The following is a 15,356-nucleotide window of genomic DNA, read 5'->3' as shown; positions in this document are numbered from 1 at the left end:
CAGGGGGAATGGTTGATGCTCATAGGTAACCTCTACAAAGGCAGATCCATTGAAGTAAGTCAAGATACGTCTGTCAGAGGGTCGGCTGTTGAAGAGACAAGCCTGGTGAACCACAAAGAGGACCACTCACTGGGATGACCAAAGGGACGTTGAGGATAAGGTGTGACTGGTCTGGCTGGTGAAGAATGGGCGAGAAATGACCAGCCAGCGAGAGAAATGCATTCAGAGCAAGAGAAAAGGAGCGCACAAATCTGAAGAGCTAAGAAAATGCTGGTACGATACAGAAACGTCAGTGACTGTCATCACTTTTGAACCTACTTTATATTCTCATGGCTCATCCTAGACCATCTCTGATTTTTATCATTTCCCTGAATGATAGGTGTCGTCATCACCGTTTTAGAGAAGAGGGAACGGAGATGCAGGAATAGTAGTGAATGAATCCAGGAGCGAAGTCCCTGGAACAGGGACGGGCATAGCTGCTGATGGAAGGTCATCATGTGGCTTGAGAACTGCCGGGGGGTGATGGTTCGGATAAGCTCCATTTATACTTTGCTCACAGCCGTCTAAGCCTAGTAGACACGGTCTCTTATTTAAATCAGTGCTTTTGAGGGGGTGTGGACACTACCAATCTGCTATTCAACAGCAAAGACTGAGTCTCAGAGAAATTAATCAGTCCATGTCATAAACCTTTGGCATGAGCCTCTTGAAATCGTATATATGTATATTTTTGTGTGTGGGTTTGCTGACATGCGCTTTCTGAGGGACGGCTAGGTAGCTTGCACCCACTTCTCGAGGGAGCTCGTGATGTGAAAAGAAGAACCACTATGTCTGTTCAAGGAGGGCGTGGGTGCAGAAAGGCTTGGTCATCTGGCGGGGGTATGGTCTGCAAGAGGGAAGGTTCTGTGGACGTGGCTCCCTGGTCAAGTCGGGAGAGAGTCCTCAGAGAGGAGCACTGAACAAATCGGTACGTTTCCGAAGATGGTGGGAGGCTGTCTTTGCACCATTAGAGAAGGGAAGTACAAGTATGAAAGGGGGAAAGCTAGAAAGAACTTTATGGTGTTGGAGTGCAATTCATCGTATGGGTATAAACTCATGTTGTCAACATGCAGAGAGAGAGAAATACATGTAGATTGCGTGGGTGACACACAATCTACATTTATTTCTCTACAGGCTGACACAGGTATCATACATACATGTACCCACTCCTGTAGCAGTGAGCACACCTCAAGCAAAGACTGAGAAGCTTACGTCCCAGCCAGTGTAGGACAGAATCCGTATTTGAACCTAGGCGATTGTTGGACCCCATGTCCTGCAGTCCTTAACTACAGATGCTGTTAAAGTTGAGAAAGTTGGAGAAAGTGAGTGGAAGGTCAGAAATAATGCGGATCTACTTTAAAAAAACAAAACACTTTTTTTTCCCCCGCTGAATCCTTCAATAGAATCATTTCATTATAATGCTACATCTTTCCATTCTTTGCGGGGTTATCAAAATTTTCCTGGGGCTATTCCTATTTGTCATTGCTCTTGGACCACACAAACGTACACAGTGTTTTGCAGTTTGAATTAATACAGATAGTATTTGCATACATGAATCTAATGGTAACAAGTCATTGCTAAGGTCACAGAAGACAAAAAATCTAGATAGTCTGGTAACGACATAAGTTTTCTTGACTGCACAACAGCACTTTGAGTCTCGGTCAGTTCATATCACTGTTTGATTGATAATCTCAAAGAATGGTTAACTAACTTGTTTAAACAGTTTCTCTCAGAGGGCACTATAGTTTGCAACTAATTATTGCGACTCGCATGCATTCATCTCGGAGTCACGGATATGTGATCTTGTGGCTCATACCTTCTGGGTATCTGTGAAGCGGAGATCAAGCTGGAAAAATAGCACTTTCTTACAGACAAAGCCATTTGTGGAAAGTGACTGCGTGACCCTCCCTTCTGTCGCCTGTTTCACCCTGGATAGAGGGAATTTTGTGATATTATAGGAGACTGTTCTAAAAATTTAAGGATAGTTGAACATGAAAGCACCTATCAACTTTTGTTATCAGACATATTTTTCAGACATGGTGTCACGCTGTCCGTAAAAGAAGTATTTTATCACGCAGAGCTAGGCCTGGCACTGACGTCCGCCGCACATCTGTCACTGGCACAGGGACTGACTGGTCCATTGGCAGGAATGTTACCTTAAAAGCAGGCTCGGAAAGGCTTTCCAGAACTCTAGCCGCCCTGAACTCGCTAAGGAGGATGCTCCAGTGTCAGCCCTAAATGACGCAGCGAAATACCTGCAGAGAAGTGAACCAAGGGGCAGAGATACAAAGTAGAACTGGTGGAAAACAGCCCAGATGAAAAGCCAATGGCACCGTGGGGCACACAGAGTCGCGTTTGAAGTCCAGATCTTCTCATCCACGTGCCCGTGGAAGGAAGAAGAGTCTGAAGCTTGATCCAGTGGGGCCTGTAATAGGACACGAATCCCTGAGTAGATAAAAAATGGGGCAGCTGGCTGAGACTGTGTGGGTTTTTTCAGAGCACCTTTCTTTTACATAAGTACGAATGGTGATGTTCCATTTGACTGGCGCTTCGATGGGCAGGGCTGGGTGGAAGAGTCGAAAGCCTGCCTGGGGTGTGAAATGAGCGAATTCCGAGCTTCTCCATCATCCCCGCAGGGCTGTGTCCTCAAGGCGCTGCGTTCGAAAGCACCGTAGTTCAGAATTGATTCGTATTTAGAAAAATACTATTAAAACATCTTGCAATCTTTATAGCTAGGAATGATTGTAGACAAAGATGTGTACTTTTAAAAATGATGCCATTGGCATTCCCGTCGTGGCTCAGTGGAAACGAACCCGACTACGAGCCATGAGGTTGCAGGTTCGATCCCTGGCCTCGTTCAGTGGGTGAAGGATCTGGCGTTGCTGTGAGCTGTGGTGTAGGTTGCAGACACAGCTCGGATCTGGCATTGCTGTGGCTCTGGTGTAGGGCGGCGGCTACAGCTCCGATTAGACCCCTAGCCTGGGAACCTCCCTATGCCGTGGATGTGGCCCTAAAAAGACCAGAAAAAGGAAAAATAATGCCATTTACAGCACCATGGATGCAACCAGAGATTCTCAAACTAAGTGAAGTCAGTCAGAGAAAGACAAATAGCATATGATAACACGGAATGTGGAATTCCAAATACGGCACAAACGATCCCGCCTACGCAACAGAAGCTGGTCATGGACTCGGAGAGCAGACTTGTCCCTGCGGAGGGGGAGGGAGTGGGATGGATGCGACGTTTGGGTTAGAAGATGCAAACTTAGATTTGGAGTGGGTAAATGATGGGATTCTGCTGTACAGCTCAGGGAACTATGTCCCATCTCGTGGGTTAGAACATGATGGAAGGTAGTATTAAAAAAAGGATATACCTCTGTATGACTGGGCCGCTTTGCTGTACAACAGAAATCGAAGGAACACTGTAAATCGACTATAATATTTTTTTTTAAATTGCTTTTTTACCCTTGCTCCTTCTCAAAGTTTTTTCTCCCCATGTTGCCAGACACAGGACTCTGGTGCTCACTGAACTCCTTATAGTCGCCCCCAATCTGGCCCATACCATGCTGAAGACACTTTTTCCCTGCTTCCTCCTCTTCTCCTGGAAAGAGCTGAGACTTCAGAATCAATGCCATCTGATGAACCACCCTTGTTCTGCTCTTAAGATGTGAGCGGGTAACTTATAAGCACTTCGGGCTTCCCTTTGAGAGAGAAGATGATAATTCCTGCCTTGGAAGTTTATTTTGAGAATTGATTAGAAATAAAAGATTAGCACAATATACGGAGCCTCTTAGGGTATCAGTTAATAGTAAACAATAATGATTAATAAGATTTGCCCACAATTCTGCTGCTCTTACATTAACTAAACTGTTCATGTTTCATTTCCATGGATATTTGCAGTTAAAGAAGCCCATTTAATCCAATGAAGTCCCCGATATATCAAGTATTTCTCAAAATACTTAGGAGGAGTGCTTCAATGTTCTGAACAAAACTTAAATCAATGTAGATACCAACTACTTTTTTTTTTTTTAATTTTTTGTCTTCTTTAGAGCCGCAACCATGGCATATGGAGGTTCCCACACTAGGAGTGGAATCGGAGGTATAGCCACTGGCCTATTCCACAGCACAGCAGCACAGGATCTGAGCTTAGTTTGTGACCTACACCACAGCTCAGGGCAACGCCAGGTCGTTAACCTACTGAGTGAGGCCAGGAATCAAACCTGCGTCCTCATGGATGCTAGTCAGATTGGTTCCCGCTGAGCCACGATGGGAACTCCAGGTTCCAACTACTTTTACTGTAGAAAAATTATAGGTATCCTGTGTATCTATCTATCTATCTATCTATAGTGGTAAATTTGGCTCTGACTAGAGTTATTTTTCTCCTTCTCTCAGAGTAAGTATAAAAGGATCCATTGAAAAATACTTTAAAATTAACTGTGTCGATACACTAAATTCATACATATGGAAACTCTAGTTAGTAAAACCTTCCCATATATTCACATTCTTGAAAACATAAACCTGTAAGGCAAAATTATGTCATATGCTTTTCACCAAAATGTTAAAAGATGCCTTTGCTCTGCCTTCAGTCAGGTTGATATAAATTTCAATAGCAGAACCAAAATATAGCCGGGTGAAATTTCTAAAAGGCAGGAAGGATGTTGTTGCGTCCTTGGCAAATTGGGATTTATGTACAAAAGAAACTACGGAGGGTGATCAAGAATCGATTTGTAGATAAAAAATAGTGAATGGATGTATATTACCAACCAACCAAGCAGGAATGAATGATAATATTCACATTGCCCTTATTTTTTCTCTCCCTCCCTCCCTTATTTTTTCCCTTTACTTCTTTATTTTTGTTTATATTATTTTATTTTTTTTTTTGCTTTTTAGGGCCCCACCTGCAGGATATGGAGGTTCCCAGGCTAGGGGTCGAATCAGAGCTGCAGCTGCCAGCCTATGCCTCAGCCACAGCAACACAGGATCTGAGCCTCATCTGTGACCTACATCACAGCTCTCAGCAGTGTTGGATCTTTAACCCACCGAGCAAGGCCAGGGATCAAACCCACATCCTCATGGATACTAGTTGGATTCGTTTCTGCTGAGCCACATCAGGAGCTCTGCGTTATTAATATGTACCGTGTGCGCATGCTGTTTACAATTTGATAGCAGTAGTCATGAATGTGGCATCTTTTCTACTTGGAATAAGAGACCCATCATCGAATTAGGTCAGGAGGTCCCATGTGCCCTGGTCCAATCATATTCCCATCTTCTTTTTCTTTCCTTGGTTGTGCTTCTATGTACATATCCCTAAATGATATAAGCAAGACTTTAAAAAATGTTTGGCAAAGCCAAACTGGGTTGCAAAAGGGAATAACCACAGCACCACCCTTAAAAGAAGGGTCCAGAAAAGCAGCTGAGAAGAGCATCTGGATCATAGTCTGACTTTAGCTTCTTCAAGAGTTTACTAAAGCTCTTGACTCTCAAGTCAGTGGCAAAGTCAGTGCGTGGAGACATGCAATTGTCCTAAAAAACATATAGCTCAGCAGAATTGGGTCAGCTGACAGTGCTAGAAGATGGGCCAGGTGTTGGAAGTCCAGAACCGACGTGAGGTCTCCAGCTTCTGAGCTCCCCTGGTTGACTTTTTCTTCTAACACACAGGTCGTAGAGGACCACTTGCTTTGAGGGAGAAATGAGCATTATCAGCTGATCCAGGCAGCAGGACATGAAAATGGAAAGGACTGGGACTTTGGAGTGAGTAGCTGCAACCTATTTCCTTTAGGATACGGACAAACAACGAGGTCCTGCTACACAGCATAGGAAACTATAGCCAATTTCCTGGGAGAGACCATCATGGACAAAAATATTTCAAAAGTATATATTTCTGTACAACAGAAATTGGCTCAACCTTGTAAATCCACTCTATTTGAATAAATTAAGAATCCATGGGAGATAAATTTTTCAAGATTGTGCGTGTGGGGGGATTCTCGCGGTGGCTCAGCGGTAACGAACGTGACTAGTGTCCCTGAGGTGGTGGGTTCGATCTCTGGCCTCGATCAGTGGGTTAAGGATGTGGTGTTGCCATGAGCTGTGGTGTAGGTTGCAGATGAGACTCGGATCTGGCATTGCTGTGGCTGTGGCATAGGCCGGCAGCTGCAGCTCCAGTTCAGGGAAAAAAAAAAAAAAAAAAAAAAAAAAAGGCTGAATGTTTAAAAGTATTATTTGGCTATTGACTATTTTTTGGGTGTAGAATTTTCTTCATGACTTGACGTTTCACTGTCTTGATTTTCATGCTATACAGTCATTTAGATTCTTGATTTTTTATATATAATCTGAGTGTTTTTTTCCCTCTCTCTTTCCATAACTTGTAAACTCTTTTTTACTGTCAGCATTTAGAAAGCTCACAATATATAGGTCTCTTTCCATCCACTGTGCTAGGGATTCAAACTGGCAGCTAATATTTCTTAGTTCTGCCAAAATTTTCCATGTTCCTTCTCTGATAATTCCTCCCCTTTATTGTCTCTTTCTGTTTTTCTACAGCTCCTTGTTCTCTCTTTCTTCCACCTCTTTGATGTTTTGCTTGTCTTTCTGAGAATTTTTCCTTGATTTTACCTTCTTAATAGCCTATTAGAATTTTAAACTTTTCTTTCTCTCTTTTCTTTCGTTCTTTCATCCGTCTGTCCTTCCTTCCTTCCTTCCTTTCTTTTTCTTTCCTTCCTCTTTCTCTCTCTCTCTCTCTCTCTTTTAGGGCCATACCCACAGCATATGGAAGTTCCCAGTCTAGGGCTTCAATCAGCACTGCAGCTGCCATAACCAGAATTGCATCTGAGACCTATCCTGCAGCTTGTGGCAATGCAGGATCCTTAACCCACTGAGCAAGGCCGGGGATCAAACCTGCATCCTCCCTAGTGAGGTTCTTAGCCTGCTGAGCCACAAGGGCAACTCTTGCCATGATATTTTTAAATTTCAGAAGCTTTTTCCTATTCTCTGAATGGTTATCTCTGCACTGCCTTGCCCCAGGACCAAATTATCATCTCTCATCTCCCGCATAGTGCTGATAATAACGTTCTTACTTTTGAAGGTACTGCCTTTTTCCTCTAAGATGGATTATGTTTTTTATTTACTTGTTTGTTTGGAATGGTCTGTGATTTACATGTTACAGGCTTTTCTTAAGACATTTGAGGGGTTCCTATTACGGCTCAGTGGTAACGAACCCAGCTAGCATCCATGAGGATGTGGGCTCAATCCCTGGCCTTGCTTAGGTGTTAAGGATCTGGCATTGCTGTGAAGGTTGCAGAGGTAGCTTGGATTCTGAATTGTTGTGGCTGTAGTGTAGGCTGGCAGGTGCAATTCTGATTTAACCCCTATCCTGGGAACTTCCCTATGCTGCAGGTGCAGCCCTAAAAAGCAAAAAAAAAAAAAAAAAAAGTTTGATCCTACTTTTTGTCTTCTCATATTAAGAGTGTGGAAAATGTGACTGGAACTCACAGATATGTGTGTGTGGGGGGGATGTGTTTCCATATGATTTTATGGAGTTTTCTGAATAGGCTTTTTTTCTTCCAATAGCAAGCCATTGGCTCTTCGTATATCTCTTGTTGAGTATATTGATTGGGCAATATATTTAGGTGTTTCATCTTGGTCTGGTTGTATTCCCCAAGGAAGCGTTTCCCAGTTTCTGCCTGGATGGTTGTGCTTCTGAGATTCCGACAGCATTAGAGGGAAAAGGCCGGGAGTTCTCATCACTCAGTGTTCAGCTTGAGCTTCTCTAATTCTGTGCCTGCCGATCTCCGGTCCTGGGCTCTCCGCTCTACCTTCTCCGTGAGTTTGGGGCTAGTGTAACTTGTGACCTATTTATTCTCTCTCTTAAAAGGGTCAAGACCTAGCTGGTCATCTTTCTTGCCACCTCTCCTTGGCTTTTGCTGGTTCTGTGGACCCTCAGCTTGGATCCTGATCTTGGGTGGGATTTGCTTAACGCTCAGAGTAGTGACCTTCCTGGAGCCAGCTGCCCGGCTCATACCTCAGGGCCTTTCCAGGCCTCCTCCTTTGAGGGTATGTGGCTCTCCAGGTGCTGACCATGTCTGGAGCCCAGAGCATCTCAAAGGAGGGAGCCAGCCTCAGTCCCTCCCTGAGACAGTCATGTGGTACCGCCAAGATGACGCTCAAGTGGCATCCTGCATGTCCAGGTTGGCGTGGGAGGCAGTTAGTCCCCCAGAGTCTTAAGTGGGAGGCATCTCATTAACATACCTCCCTTCTGCAGGAATCAGGCTCAGAAAAATAGAAGTAGACATCCACGTATTTGACGAACACTACAGAGCATTGACTGTGTCCCAGGCATTGTTTAAGCGCTTTATTTTTAGTGGCTTTAGCCTTTAATCCCGACAACCATCTTAGGAGAAAATGACTTTCAGAGGCAGGCATTATTATTAGATAATAACAGGGCTCATAATGAGGAGACCGAATCTCAGAATGGTAAGGTCATGGGCCCAACACGTGTTGGGGTGGGATTAGCGCATCATTTAAACCACTGTGCTCTGCTGCCCCAGGCTTCTCTCTCCCCACTTCTTTCTCTGTCCCCCCCCCTTCTTCTGCTGGGGCCCACCTCCCTACCTCACGGTGAGCTCCTCATCCAGGCTGAGGACTTGTTATCATACACAAGAGCCAATGTGCTGAGAAATCCCTTTTCTCCCTTGATGAAGCCAGGTTCCCATGGCTACCATCTTACTAGGGAAGAGTCCAGAAAGCTTGCTTGCTACCCTAAAGCTAACTCAAAGCCAGCCCAAGGGTTTTTCTTTTGGCCCTCATCTTCTTTTAGAGAAAATCTTGGGACAGGAGGACTTTAAAAGAAAGGAATTACAACCGTTACGTAGCGGCAACTCCTCTTTCTGGTTAAATTAGACAAGAAAATGACCCTGAATGCTGTTTCATCATAAACACCATACAAAGGCATCCGAGATGGAGCGTAGGATTCTCTTTTAAACAGCGGTTAGGGAGAAAGCGGATCGATAGAATTCCCTTATATGTGGGACAAAGGGGCCTTGGAGAGGAAGGGTGATGCTGGGTGATGAGGCCAAGGTTCCAGCTGGGGGTCAGGAAGTAGGGGAAAGCGACGGGAGGCATGTCTGACCCATGTAAGATGTTTACCAATGAAAGGGAAGAGAAAATTAAAAAATCAGGTGTCAAACATTGGCTCCATATGTTCAGAGGGAGAAGAAGGGGAATATATGTGTGTGTGTGTGTGAGAGAGAGAGAGAGACTGAGTCATTTTGCTGAAGAGCAGAAGTTGGCACAACATTGTAAATCAACTGTGCTTTGATAAAACAGAGAAACATAATTGCTAAGAAAAGTAAAATCTGGTTGTAAAGTCTTGGCAACTACAAACATAATCGTTCCATGTTGGTGAGTCTCTATTTCTCTCAAGTTTTCTTTACCGTTTTCCCTTTAAACACAGGTGCATTTAAAAGGGCCCTGTGGGGATACCTGGTCCCGTCAGGCCTGGAGAGGAAGCAAGGGCACATGTCTCTGTTGGCTTTTCTTTGCTGTGTTAGTTTGTCCAGATTTTCCCTGCTGTTTAATAAAGCACCAATTGAGAAGGCTAACGAGAGCATTTATAATTTGTGCCTGCCATTACTATGCTAAACTTGACTATTTAATCACCAAATTAATTTTACAGTTATAACCATAGGATTGCACAATGTTTGTGGTGTAAACATTTGGGGATTTTAAAATATAAAAATACTTAATATCCCAAAACTGTCCCAGTGTGTAAGTAGTTATCAAAATAAGTCTAAGAAGCATGCCAAAATCTATTAAAGAAATATATACCCTTGATACGGCATTACAATTTGCACAGCATATTTGCCTTTCTAATGGCATTTGTCCTCAGAACTCCGTTGTGTTCTATGTATTTGATGTACCTGAAACCTCAGTATTGTCTCAACAACAGCTGGCCTGGACATGAGGCGATAACAGTAACATTTGTGGCAATTATGGTGAGGACAGCTTTAATGAAAGGTTGTTGTCTGGAGTTAGTAACCCCCCCCCAAAGATGTGTTAATAGTCTGAATTAATTATGCTATTACAGCAAAAAAGAAAAAAAACGAGCCAAAAGAAAACAGACCAAAACCCCAAAAGCAACCCTCATTGTGTCAGTCCAATTATGAAAACAATGATTTTCTCGTCTTGATGAAAAAGCAACATTTTTTTAAGGGTCTGAATTTTCAGCTGTAGGTATCAGCTTTCCATTTTGCTGTTATTGTTGCTGGGAAGGTCATGGCACCAAGGACCCTTCAGTTGCCCAGCCCACTGGAATATAAACAAGTGTGGAAGCCGCTGGGCATGACGCGTCATTCGGTGCAGGCAATGTCTTTCATAGGCCAGGTACAGTTTCTGGGGGAGGCCCCAAGACCATTCAGGAGACTAGGCAACCGAGAAAGGGATGGGCTGCCACAGTTGCCATGAGATGGAGAGCCTGAGGTTTCTCAGGAAGCCCTGTTCTGTCCCAACCCTGTTCTTCTTGGCTCCCAGAATCTGCATCCGGAGACCACCTAGCAGGTCGATGTCAGAGCTGGGCTCTTAGGCCTGTTATCGCCGCCATGTGAAGTTTTGTTCTTTTACGTTCTATACTTGTGCTGTCCAGCAATGGTGGCCACTAGCCACTTGGGGTCATTTCAGTTGAAATTGATGAAAATGAAATACATTGAAAAGTTCGGTTCCTCAGCTGCAGTAGTTACATGTCAAGAACTCAACAGCGATAAATGATTAGCGGGTACCATATTGGACAGTGCAGAGGCCATTTCTGTTATCTCAGAGACTTTGGGTTGCTCCACATGCTAAAAGGACATACACCTTATGATTACCGCTGTAGTCTTGTTTCCAGAAGCTGATGAAAATGGTATTTTAGTATTACATGGAGCCCCTCTACTAAAGGTCCATGTAAGTGTAGTAAAAACTAAGAAAAGTAAACACAAAAAATGTTGGAAAAAAGTAGACAAAAATAACATTGTCGGAATAAGAGTGTGAAGTATATTGAAGTAATTCTTGGGGAGAATTGAACTCTCAGATATATGAAGCCACAGAGGAGAGAGCAAATCCATTTTTCTGTTTTTGTATAATTTTCATTAAAAAAAATCGCTGTCCAAAGGTCTCTAAGCTTAGGTGCAAATGTTGAGTTATATTGGACAGTTCTGAGCTAATCAGAATTAAAGTTCATTTCATCAAGACAAAAATCTAAGTATTAGATTTGGATTCTGTATTTGCCTGAGGTAATGGCTAAAAAAAACAAACAAAAAAACCTAGGCAAAATCGTTTATAGCAGATAAGTGGGAAAGAAAGCCTTTGTTGATTTTTTTATTGCCTGTTTAGCTTCAGGGACTAGGGAGTAATAAAAACACTAAATGGTACCTTGGTGGCCTGAATAAGTTAGTGATCTTTCCAAAGGTACGAACTCTCAATGAGTGATTAGTTTAAACCTAGCAAAACCCTTGCTCACCAAATGTAATTTATAGTAATTATAGTAAGTTCTTCCCTATAGGCTTTTCCAGATGATTTGTAATAAAGTCCAACTAAATACTGTCTGAAATAACAGTCGTTTATGGTGTAATACACTAAAACACAAATCTGTTACTTTCCTTTATTCTATAATAGAGTTTTTAAATAACATAGCGTCTGGGATAGTGTTATGGGTAATTTTTAGTCGATGAAGAAAGAGAAATTTTCAGAAGTGTATTTTTCAGTAATAGGATTGAAAATATAGGAGGGAGTGCAAGTCCGACGAGCACAAGCTGGGTTCGAAGAAAGTGGAAATATGTCACAGAGAAAATGACACCATTATTCGGAATGTAGTTGGGCACCCCTCTTTCAGATAATCTCGTAAGCAGGTCACCGTCATCTCAAGTGTCCTCTGGGAGGTGTTGATGTCTTTTGGGAGGTGGCTGGAAAGTGAAAGTCAAAAATAAGCTCTTTGGCTACCATGCTGATTGGACGCGTATGGCAGCAGGAAACAGTGACTAGAGGCCAGCGAGAGGTTGTACCAGGCTCTGTAGGGATGGTACCCTTGGTCCTTGGTCTAGTCATTGTCATCTCCAGTACCAGGATGCCCGGACAGCAGGCATCAGCAGCCTTAGGGCACACGTCTGCATGTGACATTGTCATCAGTGTCGGTGTCCTCTTGCCACTTAGAGCACGAGCTGGACCCCCCTGGCAATTCAAAGAACAAAGAGCAGACACTAAGTGTAGCAGAGGGGGGCTGGATCCCAGTATATACCCCCTCAGAACTGCTGGAATCATTTGTGGTGAATTCTGAAATTTTTCTCATGGAAAATTTCAGACAAATGGAAGCAGGGAAAATTATAGTGAACCCAAGGTACCCATCCCGCACCTGTAGCAATTATCACTTCATGGCTGCTTTTCCTTTTATCTCCTCTTGTCTACTTACTGAGTTGTTTCCAGGTGAATGTGCGTGAACCATGAGACATGGAGGGTGATGGGAGAATGATGCGATCTTAAAGTGACTTCATCAGAGTAATGCCAGTGTCTGTGGTTCCAGATGTGGTATCTTTACCGGAGCTGCTCGGCAGCAGCCCTCCCAGCTGGTGTATGAATCCCCAAATGCTTTGTCCTTACCTCATACCTATCATGAAAGAAAAGCAGAAATATCTTGCCTTTCTATGGCAGAGACAAGTCCTCCTTCATTGTCTTGCTTCAGGACTAAGTCAGTTCACGGGGGGTCTTTCTCGATGTGGTTGAGTGCTGTCTTTACATCTCGGTATTCAACAGAATGTCCCCTGGTTCATTACATTTGTGCTCTTTTGCCACATGCAACCGATGAGCAAGAGAGGGCAAACATTCTGCTTTTTGGTAAGATGTGCGTGCAGGAGGTTGGGATAGAAGATCAGTGAAAATTGAGGGCCATGCTACACCTGGGAATTGTCTAAATGGCCATTTGAGATGCCCTTCAAAATTGAGGGCGAGTTTGATGTCCTTTCAATACTTGTTGAACTTCTTGGGATTTTAGAAACGACGCGTATCCAGCCTATTCCCATTGCTGCTCAGCACATTAAGAACTTGATGGTGTATCTGTGAAGATGTGGCTTCCATCCCTGGCCTCGCCCAGTTGGTTAGGGATCTGGCATTGCCGAAAGCTGCGGCGTAGGTCTCAGATGGTGCTCAGATCCAGTGTTGCCATGACTGGGGTAGGCCTGCAGTTACAGTTCTGATTCAACCACCCCAATCTGGGAGCTTCCATAGGCTGCAGGTGCAGCTCTAAACTAAAAAAAAAAAATTGTAGCCCCTTGCTGTTCCCTTCCTGGTTTCCTGATTGCTTCCACATCCCCAGGAGATGTGTTTGTTGTCCCTGAGGAGCATGGAGAGGAGTCTCCAAAGCCCAGATCCAAAGGGGAGAGGCTGGGAGGAGGTACGATTTCCTTTCCACTTAATGGAGGGTCAGGTTGATGGCTGCACATTCCTCTCTATAACCCCTATTTTCTTATCATCAGTGGGAGGGCACACCTCCTCTATGAGCACCAAAGGAAGGTCACCTATCCTGTTGACTCGGAGAGTTAACCACATCGGAGTGTATTGCAGTGAATAGGGCATGTAGCATGTCCCTAAGGGGTATGTAATCAAGTGAGGAGCCTATTATTGCAACACTGTAAGCCTTTGAGGGGAAGAAATGTATCCACCCCAAGCACTGCACATACAGAAGGCTTCCTCTGTGGCAGGTGGGTTATCTCGCCTGAGCTTCAGAACAGTGACCCATGAGGTGGCTCTTCGTATTACCTCTCTTTGGCAGGGGAGGAAACAAAAGCTTAAAGAGGATGCTTAACTTGCTTGAGGCCACACAGCTTTTTAATGGCGACGTCAACATGGTACCAGTGTGTTGGGCTCGGCTCTCCAACGTCTTCCAGTCCATCCTCAGCCACCTCCTTAGGGCTGGATGTGCCTCTCACTTTCCGAACATTTTCAGGGTTTGCGTCGGGACCAGGCAGGGTACAGATGTGCAGCTGCAGAGTATCATTGATGATCAGAAAAAAATAAACCTTTTTCACGAGTGAGGGCGCAGAAGCCTGCTTTATGTGGGAGACGCGTCAATTTCGCGCTTGCCATAGTCAGCCTTTGTCACCAGCCTTTTGACTGGCGTGGCGCTCATAAGGAGTCAGAATGGTCCCATGTAGGGATGAGATGTCAGAAACTTTGAACTGATGAAAAATGACTGTTAGTAAATTAAGCTGCCATTCTAAATAGCCGCATTTCTTGTCTCATAGTCATGTAATCTACCTGAAAACAATTACGTTTAATTATATGAAACAACGACTATCAGGATGACAATTTGGGTGCACCTAATGCAAAATCTAGGTCAGTTAATGGGAGCTTACACTGAGCTGTGCTTTTCCATTTTATTAGTATTTAATGATGAATTTCTTGTCCTTTTTGATGTAAGAAGTTATTCTAAGAGGGGTAGAGACAGCTAAACGATATTGGTTAGATGATGAAATTAAGATGCTTACAAAGAAGCAAGGATACATAGTCTGTTTACATATAATATTTATATTTTTAATCGGCTGGATAAGTAAACCCAAGAAACACTCAAATTGTTGTTTTTTTTTTAGTATTGTTATTTTTCATCACTAAGAAAGTTGAAGTGTTTTAAAGAGGACATGCCAGTTTTTAATGGAGATTTTCTGAAAAACATCTTTGAAATCATCACCAATCCTTGTAGGTGTGGGTTCAGATAGAGTCAGCTGTGATGAAAATGATACATGGTAAAAGGAAGAGCAGGATAATTTATATTCAGCAGAAGCTGAAGTACTAATTCAGAGAGAAGATTTCAAGATGAAATGTATCCTGGAGTTAAAAAAAAATGCAATTATCCTAACTACTACATTCCTTAGCCAACCAAAATTTACTTTTGTATCTCTGCTATGAAGGCAGTGTCTAGTAGGGGGTAATGGAGTTCTTTTTTTCATTAAAATCTATAGGTTTTGCTTATTCTTGAGAATAAAAATAAAATTTTCAGGAAGGTTGATGCAGAGTGGTAATTTTTCCTAAGTATAACTTCTTTAAAACAAGATTCTTAACTCATCTTTTATTCAGTGATTATGTTTACTTCAGGTTTTATTAGGAAAAAATGTTACAGTCATACAATCCGAACAGCAGAAGTAAAAATGTATTTCGTTTGTCACTTGTTATATATTTATTTATTTTTTTTTATCTACTAGGGATGCGAATGTTTAGTTCTCATCTTCATGGCGCTTCACAAGCCTATTGTGTGCACATGTTGGTAACCCTTCAATTTACAAATGTGCTTTAGTTGTCCTTGCCTGATGAAA

General features: G+C 43.1%; 1 long non-coding RNA gene across 1 annotated transcript in view; it reads left to right on the top strand.

The window, feature by feature from the left end:
* The window catches only part of LOC146398779 (uncharacterized), a 149,624-nt gene extending 143,376 nt beyond the window's left edge, over positions 1-6,248 (top strand). The window contains exon 3 of the long non-coding RNA XR_014817279.1: positions 5,692-6,248. This is a non-coding gene — a long non-coding RNA (uncharacterized LOC146398779). The remainder of the gene's footprint in view (positions 1-5,691) is intronic.
* The last annotated feature ends 9,108 nt before the right edge of the window (positions 6,249-15,356 follow it).

The sequence above is a fragment of the Sus scrofa genome, chromosome 10 (assembly GCF_054392235.1).
Source record: "Sus scrofa isolate SSC_HxYL_T2T_F1_AM1 chromosome 10, Sscrofa_HxYL_maternal_Yorkshire_Landrace_v2.0, whole genome shotgun sequence".
Lineage (NCBI taxonomy): Eukaryota > Metazoa > Chordata > Mammalia > Artiodactyla > Suidae > Sus > Sus scrofa.
This window is presented reverse-complemented; position numbering and strand designations above follow the sequence as displayed.